Source organism: Penaeus chinensis, chromosome 30 (genome assembly GCF_019202785.1).
Source record: "Penaeus chinensis breed Huanghai No. 1 chromosome 30, ASM1920278v2, whole genome shotgun sequence".
NCBI lineage: Eukaryota > Metazoa > Arthropoda > Malacostraca > Decapoda > Penaeidae > Penaeus > Penaeus chinensis.
In genome coordinates, this window is record NC_061848.1 from 22617899 (window position 1) to 22625398 (window position 7500).

The following is a 7500-nucleotide window of genomic DNA, read 5'->3' on the forward strand; positions in this document are numbered from 1 at the left end:
TTCAGCCGGCAAGGAGTCTATCAGTAGGCCCTAGTTACTGATCCTGATTTCCTCTTTCCTTGAAATGGCGGGGAAATTAATACCATTGCTATCGATACTGTTATTATTGTTATTGATGTTATGATTAGTAATTTGTCATGAAAATATTTTAGACAATGAAATGATACAAAAGATCCTTTCTTAAAATGAAAGAAAAGGGTAAACAGGTGAGATAGGTAGTTTCTAATAACTGGCTATTTGGTGATTAAGAACTTGTAGAGCCATCTATGTGTAAATACAATAAGTAAACGTGCATTGCAGTGGGCATGGCATGTATTCTTGCCACATGGGGCGAATGGGTTAATATTGATAATAAAGATAATGATACTGATATTATTAAAGATGATGATAGCGATTATAACTGATAATGATGGATGGCAGTATTAGTGATAGCAATAATGATAATTTTTGATGACAAAATAACAATAACAAAACAACAGGAACAGTAAAAATGATGATAATCATAATATTCACTATATTAATAATCATGATAATGAGTGATGATGAAGATAATGATAATAGTTATAATAATAATAATGTTAATAGTAATAGTTATTAATGATAAAAGTGATCATAATAATAGTAATACTAATAATGATAATGTTTATGATAATGATGGAAATGGTAATGTAACAACAAAAAATATAATAACTGTGGTAAAGAATATAATCATGATTATGATAATGTGTATTAATGATAATGACGATAACAGTGATGATAACGATGATGAGTATTAGAGAATATTGATGCTTATGATTATTACAATAAAAATTATGATAATGATAATAATAACAATGACATCAATAATGATAATTATAATGATAATGATTATAATGATAGTCAAAAATGATGATAGTGTAAAAAAATAATAATGATAACGATGACAGTGATGATACTGATAATAATTATGATAATTATAATTGGAAAATAACAATAACACTAATCAAAATAGTAATAATAATTAATAATGATGATAATGAATAATGATAGTAATAACAGTTATGGTAATAATAATTATAGTAACACTAATAATAAAGGTTATTATTATTATTGACATTATCCTTATTTTAGGCATTGTTACAATTGTCGTAACCATTATCATTGTTATTATTATCATTGATATTATTGTTATTATTTTTGTTATTATTGTTACTATTATCATTATTATCATCATTAATATTATCAATATCATCGTCATTATTATTATATACTTTTTTGTATTATTAATATTATCCTCGCTATTATTATTATATTAGTAGTAGTATTGTTGTCATTATTATAGTCATCGTTATCAATATAGTTATCATTATTGTCATTACTATTATCACTATCACACTATTGTTATTTTCCTCCAGTATCGCGTGTGTCGGTTTTTCTAATATTTATGAATTTGTCGGTGTTTGTGATTGAATACGTAAATCTTTTCTTTTTCATATATTTTTGTTCTCAATTTCATCATCTTTGCCTATGTTTGATTTCTTATTTCTGTGTCAGTCGTGTGTGTGTGTGTGTGTGTGTGTGTGTGTGTGTGCGCGTGTGTACGTGTGTGCGTGTATTTATGTGTGTGTGTCTGTGCGTGTGTGCGTGTATGTATGTGTGTGTGTGTGTGTGTGTGTGCGTGTATGTATGTGTGTGTGTGTGCGTGCATGCGTGCGTGCGTGCGTGTACATGTAGACGAGTAATGGTGAACTTAAATCATTTATAAGACCCCGAAATAACATGGCTTTGCCGCACGTTCCGAGTTACACATAATCCCTTCCTTCAGATCCACGACCGCTGCAAAATATATCCAACTGTTTATGATCCAAAGCTAATATTTTGACTTCCTTTTCACTTCTAATTCTCTTCCTCTTATTTCACTTCTGAATTGTTTATTTATTTGTTTATGTATTTGTTTTATTCTTCCTTCCTCTTTCGATGGTTTATTGCTATCTGCAAACAAATTGGTTTTATTGTATCTATCACAATATATTCTACCTTTATGTTCATGCACGATCCGCCCTCATAATCACCTTATCCATTAATCTGAAAAATCCATTACTTCTACATAATCCATTACCCACCTATTGTATTTAACCCAATAGTAGCGAAATCATTCATCTTACATATTCATCAAATCTTTGTATTCACCCATAACTCATCCAACCCCTCTCTTACTCTATAACACTATCATTATTGATGTTTATCCTTATGTATAACAGTATTATTATTATTTATCTTTCTCTAACACTATTATTATCCTCATTTATATTTCTCTATAACACCATTATCATCATTTATCTTTCCCTGTAACACTATTGCTGTAACCATTTATTTTTATAATTTCCCATTCTGTCCGATCAGATGCCCATTTCCTATAGCTCTACCCATGCTTGCCCATCCTTACCCATCTTTCCCCACTGTAATTTTGGTGGGACAGGTCTCCTAGTCACGTCTCTGTAAGACCTGCCTTGTATCACTAGTTTTTTTTTCACGTGAAAACTACTCTGGTCCTCATGCCATGTTGATATCGTGTGCACATCAATCAAAGTTAAATGTGTGTATTCAGGCATGCAGTTACGTGTACTTGAGTAGCGATGTGGTGTCTATGTTGACATGCTTACATACTTACATAACTTGTGTATTTCTATGTGCTGATAGGCCTTATTCGCACTGTGTGTTGTTCTGTTTCAAGTTAAAAAGGTTTTGCAGATATGTTGTATATGACAAGAATGGATTTTGCATATATCCATTGTATGTGTCAGTTTTGCATAAACATAGACTGGTTCCTCTTAAATGCATTCATTACGTAATTAAATTTTGCGTAAACATACTCACCGTATGTTTTTCATTATGCTACCAAATCTAACATACATTTTTCGAAGACCATACAACCTTCAGTACGATCGTGGAACCACTCTCCACTACGTTCTCGTGCCAACATCTCCATCTTATATTCACACACACACAATTATACACACGCATGCTGACTGGCGCCCACTTGCCTCATCCCATTCCCTCAACACAGACACTCGGTCGGTCTGAGTCTCTCCCTCTCTGTTTGTTTGTCTCCCAGTCTCTCTCTCTCTCTCTCCCTCTCCCTCTCCCTCCCTCTCCCTCCCTCTCCCTCTCCCTCTCTCCTTTCCCTTTTCTCTCTCCCTCCCTCTCCCCTCTATTCTTTCCCATTTATCTCTCTCCTTTCTCCCTCTCTTTCTTGCCCTTAAACACATCCACATAATTCAACTTCTGTGTCTCCCTTTCCAAAAAAAAAAAAAAAAAAAAAAAAAAAAAAAAAGAGGAAAAAAAAATCGTAGAATCGGATCATTAATATTCCACAAACAATTGCAAATGCTTCTTTTCCAATCATTGTCTTTATGCATCTTGCACAGTGAACATCTACATTCACCTGTTGAAATTACGCCTTTGCACACCTGTATTGTACGTACCCAAATAAACGGTATATATTCCCTTTGTTTATCCTCTGATCAATGAGCGTGTGATTACCTGAACAATGTTGTATCTTCAAGGCATGTGTTTACGTGTTTGTGGGTCTGGTGAATTGGTTGCACGTGCAGATATTTTCTCCTTTCTGTCTTTTTCCCTTGTTCGTTTTATTATTATTATTATTATTATTATTATCTCGTTCTCTCTCTCCCTCTCTCCCTCTCTCTCTCTATCTATCTCTCTCTCTATCTCGTTCTCTCTCGTATAAATATTTTTCACTCTTCTGTTTCTCCTCTCTCTCTTCTCTCTCTCTTCTCTCTGCCTCTCTCTCTATCTTCTCTCTCTCCTCTCTTCTCTCTCCCTCCCTCCCTCCCTCCCTCCCTCCTTCTAACCCTCTCCCTCCCTCCCTCCCTCCCTCTCTGTCTCTCTATCTTTCTATCTACCTCTTCCTGCCTTTCCCATCCGCCCCCCCCCCCCCCCATCTCCTTCCGTGTGGTCAAGTCATGCCCGTTGAATGTGCGCGCGCGTCCGCATAACTCGACGCAAGATCGGTCAGACATTCTACTTTCTGTGTTCGTGAGGGAGAGAGGGGGGGAGGGTGAAATAGAGGAAAGAAAAAGAGAGGGAGGGAGAAATAGAGAAAGAAAGAAAGAGGGAGGGAGGGAGAAATAGAGAGAAAGAGAGAGAGGGAGGGAGGAGGGAGGGAGAAATAGAGAGAAAGAGGGAGAAATAGAGGGAGAGGGTGGGGGAGGGAGGGAGAAATAGAAAGAGAAAGAGGGAGTGAGAGAGAGGGGGGAGGGAGGGAGAAAGAGAGAGAGAGAGAGGGCGGGAGGAGAGAAAGAGAGGGGATGGAAAGAGAGAGAGAGAGAGGGGGGGGGGGAAGAGAGATATATACATACAGACAGACAGAAAGGGAGAGGAAGTGGGAAAGAGAATGAGAGAGAAAGATGAAAAGGGTAGACAGAAACAAAACTTAAATAGATAAATAGAGGTAAGAGAGACAGAGAAATGGACAAAACAAGAGATAAGGGAATAAAAAGATTAAAAGAGAGAGAAAGCATATCAATGAAATGCAGAGATCGAAATGCCATTATTGTTTTCATAAACGTCATTATCAATATTATATCATTTATAATTACATACATTACTGTTAACTTGTTAGTGTGGCGATAATTTTATTGTATTTGTTATACAAATTATTATGATCTTGATAATAACAATGGTAATAATGATAAGATTAGGCGTGTGATGATAATGAGATATAGCGTTGATAAAGATATGAATAATGATAATGATGCCAATCTCATTTATCACTGATTTTGTTGTATTTCACCATTAGCACCATTATTATTATTTATTCTTTTTTTTCTGATAGCAGGGTTGTTATCATTATTATAGAAGTATTGTCATTCTTGCTTTGTTATTTCTACTGAGTATTTCTAAATGAATAACAAATAAAGAAAAACAGTCAATAACAAGAATAGACAAAGTGTAAAAGCAATAAGAAAACTATTCATGATGAATTGATCAATAAACTGCAAATAAACTGCCGCTGGTCTCTTGGTTGACATCCGCGTAGAAATTTTATTTAGGAAAAATATAAAAATATGCCCGTGAGAATGTCACTCCTTTGGGATTTTGGAATTTTGGGGATATTGTGACCCCCCCCCCCCCTCTGTGTGTGTGTGTGTGTGTGTGTGTGTGTGTGTCTGTCTGTGTCTTTCTCTGTGTCTGTGTCTCTATGCCTCTGTCTTTTTCTGTGTGTGTGTGTGTATGTGTGTGTGTGTCTCTTTGTGTGTCTTTCTCTGTCTCTCTGTCTCTCTCTCTTTCTCTCTCTCTCTCTCTCTCTCTCTCTCTCTCTCTCTCTCTCTCTCTCTCTCTCTCTTTCTCTCTCTCTCTCTCTTTCTCTCTCTCTCTCTCTCTCTCTCTCTCCCTCTCTCTCTATCTCTGTGATTTCTTTTTTTTAGTAAAACCAGAGCGTTCCATTTTTTTTGTCTGTTTTTCGAGATTCTTTTCGAGTTCATTAAATCTCGTGACTGCGGCTTGCTTCTTTGCTTTTCGCTAATTCTTCTTTTTCTCTTTTTTATTTCTTTATTCCATTCTCCCCTTCTTCCATCGCGTTATCTTTTATCGCACAAAGTGAACGCAACGATTTCTGCGGATTTTTTGTGTGAAGGAAAATGGGAAAATCGTGCCCGCGTTTCCCTCTTTTTCTGGCTCCATTTTAGATGCAAATATTCCAACTCTAAAAGGATCCAGACGTTTAAAGCGTTAATATAAAGCATTGAATTAAATTAAATGGTTACGTTAATGACTGTTTGTATCTTCAGACATGATGTTAAAGATGGTGATTGCAAAAAATGAGATTCAGGGGGAAAAAAAATATATATTAGGCTCGTTATGGTTGGGTACTCGTTCATTTTACTAAAATTCGTATAAAAAGATTATAATCCGTTTCCCCTTTTTTCATATTTAATTGTGGTTATTTAATTGAACGAACTAACCACTTTTTCTACCTCTAATATAATTTGCATAACGCAATAAAAACAAATCTGAAGTGAAAGGCTATCGCTCTGAAATATGGCCTGAATTTCCTGATATACATAGCCAAGCTCCGGTAAATAACAAATGTCTCTTGTGTGAAATAACGTTGCTTCCTTGGAGTAATAACGGTCTTTCAAGCAAGCATGAAAGGCGACGTTGCCTTTTTTTTTTTTTTTTTTTTTTGCTAATATCTCTAATGTATCATCATATTCAGATTTTTTCCCATCTTCTTCCCCGAAAGTACTTACGGTCTGTAGCATGACTTTATTACACAATTACAGTAGTGATAATACATTACGTATACGATGTTGCAACGTTTCAGTCACGTGATCAGATACGCAAGTGACGTAACAAGATGGCGGCGGCTGTGCGAGATTCTCAGTGATTTTTCATTCACTTGTTTTTCATCTTCTGGTCACACCCTTTTCCCCCTTCGTGACTCAAGTTTTGTGAAAGAGTATCACGTTTTTATGAACTTATATCATCTATATGTCGTTTTTTTTCCTGCTCTTCCTCTCTTTTTTGTCGCAGGTTATTTCGTGTCCTGCATTTCTTATTGATACTAATCTATCTGTCTATCTGTCTATCTCTCTATCTATTTATCCATCTGTTTTTGTCTCGATACTGTATCGAATGAGACAATGGTGCAATTAAAAGATGGAAAATGAAAAGCGATGTAGATTTAACTGCCTTCCAGATCTATCCACAATGGCACACACATACACGCAGAGAGAGGGAGAGAGAGAGAGAGAGAGAGAGAGAGAGAGTGAGAGAGAGAGAGAGAGAGAGAGAGAGAGAGAGAGAGAGAGAGAGAGAGAGAGAGAGAGGGGGGGGAGGGAGAGTAAGGGAAGGAGGGAGGGAGAAAGAGAAAGAGAGAGAAAGAAAAAGAAAGAAAGAAAGAGAAAGAGAGAAAGAAAGAAAGAGAAAGAGAGAAAGAAGGAAAGAGAAAGAGAGAGAGAGAGGGAGATATCAAACTAACAAACCAAATACCAGAATTCCAAGCATTCTTATTGCTTTCCCATTGTCGATCTGCGGAAAAGACCTGGGCTCCCTGCCGCGTCTCCACGTGAATTAATTGGCTGATTATTCTACCGTCCATTTGGGTGGATGGATAGAGAGAGAGGGAGAGATAGACTGGTAGATATAGAGATAGGTAGGTAGATGGATTAATTGATAGATAGATAGAGAGAGAGAGTGAAAGCGAATGATTGATAGATAGATAAATAGACGGAGAGAGAGAAAGAAAGCGAATAATAAATAGATACTTTGATAGATAGATAGAGAGAGAGAAAGCGAATGATTGATAGATAGATATTTTGATAGATAGAGAGATAGAGAGAGAAAAAAAGAATGATAGATAATTTGATTGAGTGATAGAGAGAAAAATTGACTGATAAACTGATAAATAAATTAATTGATTGATAGAGTGATTGATAGACTGACTGACTGACTTATTGATAGATATAGATAGATAGATTTGTAGATAGACTGATT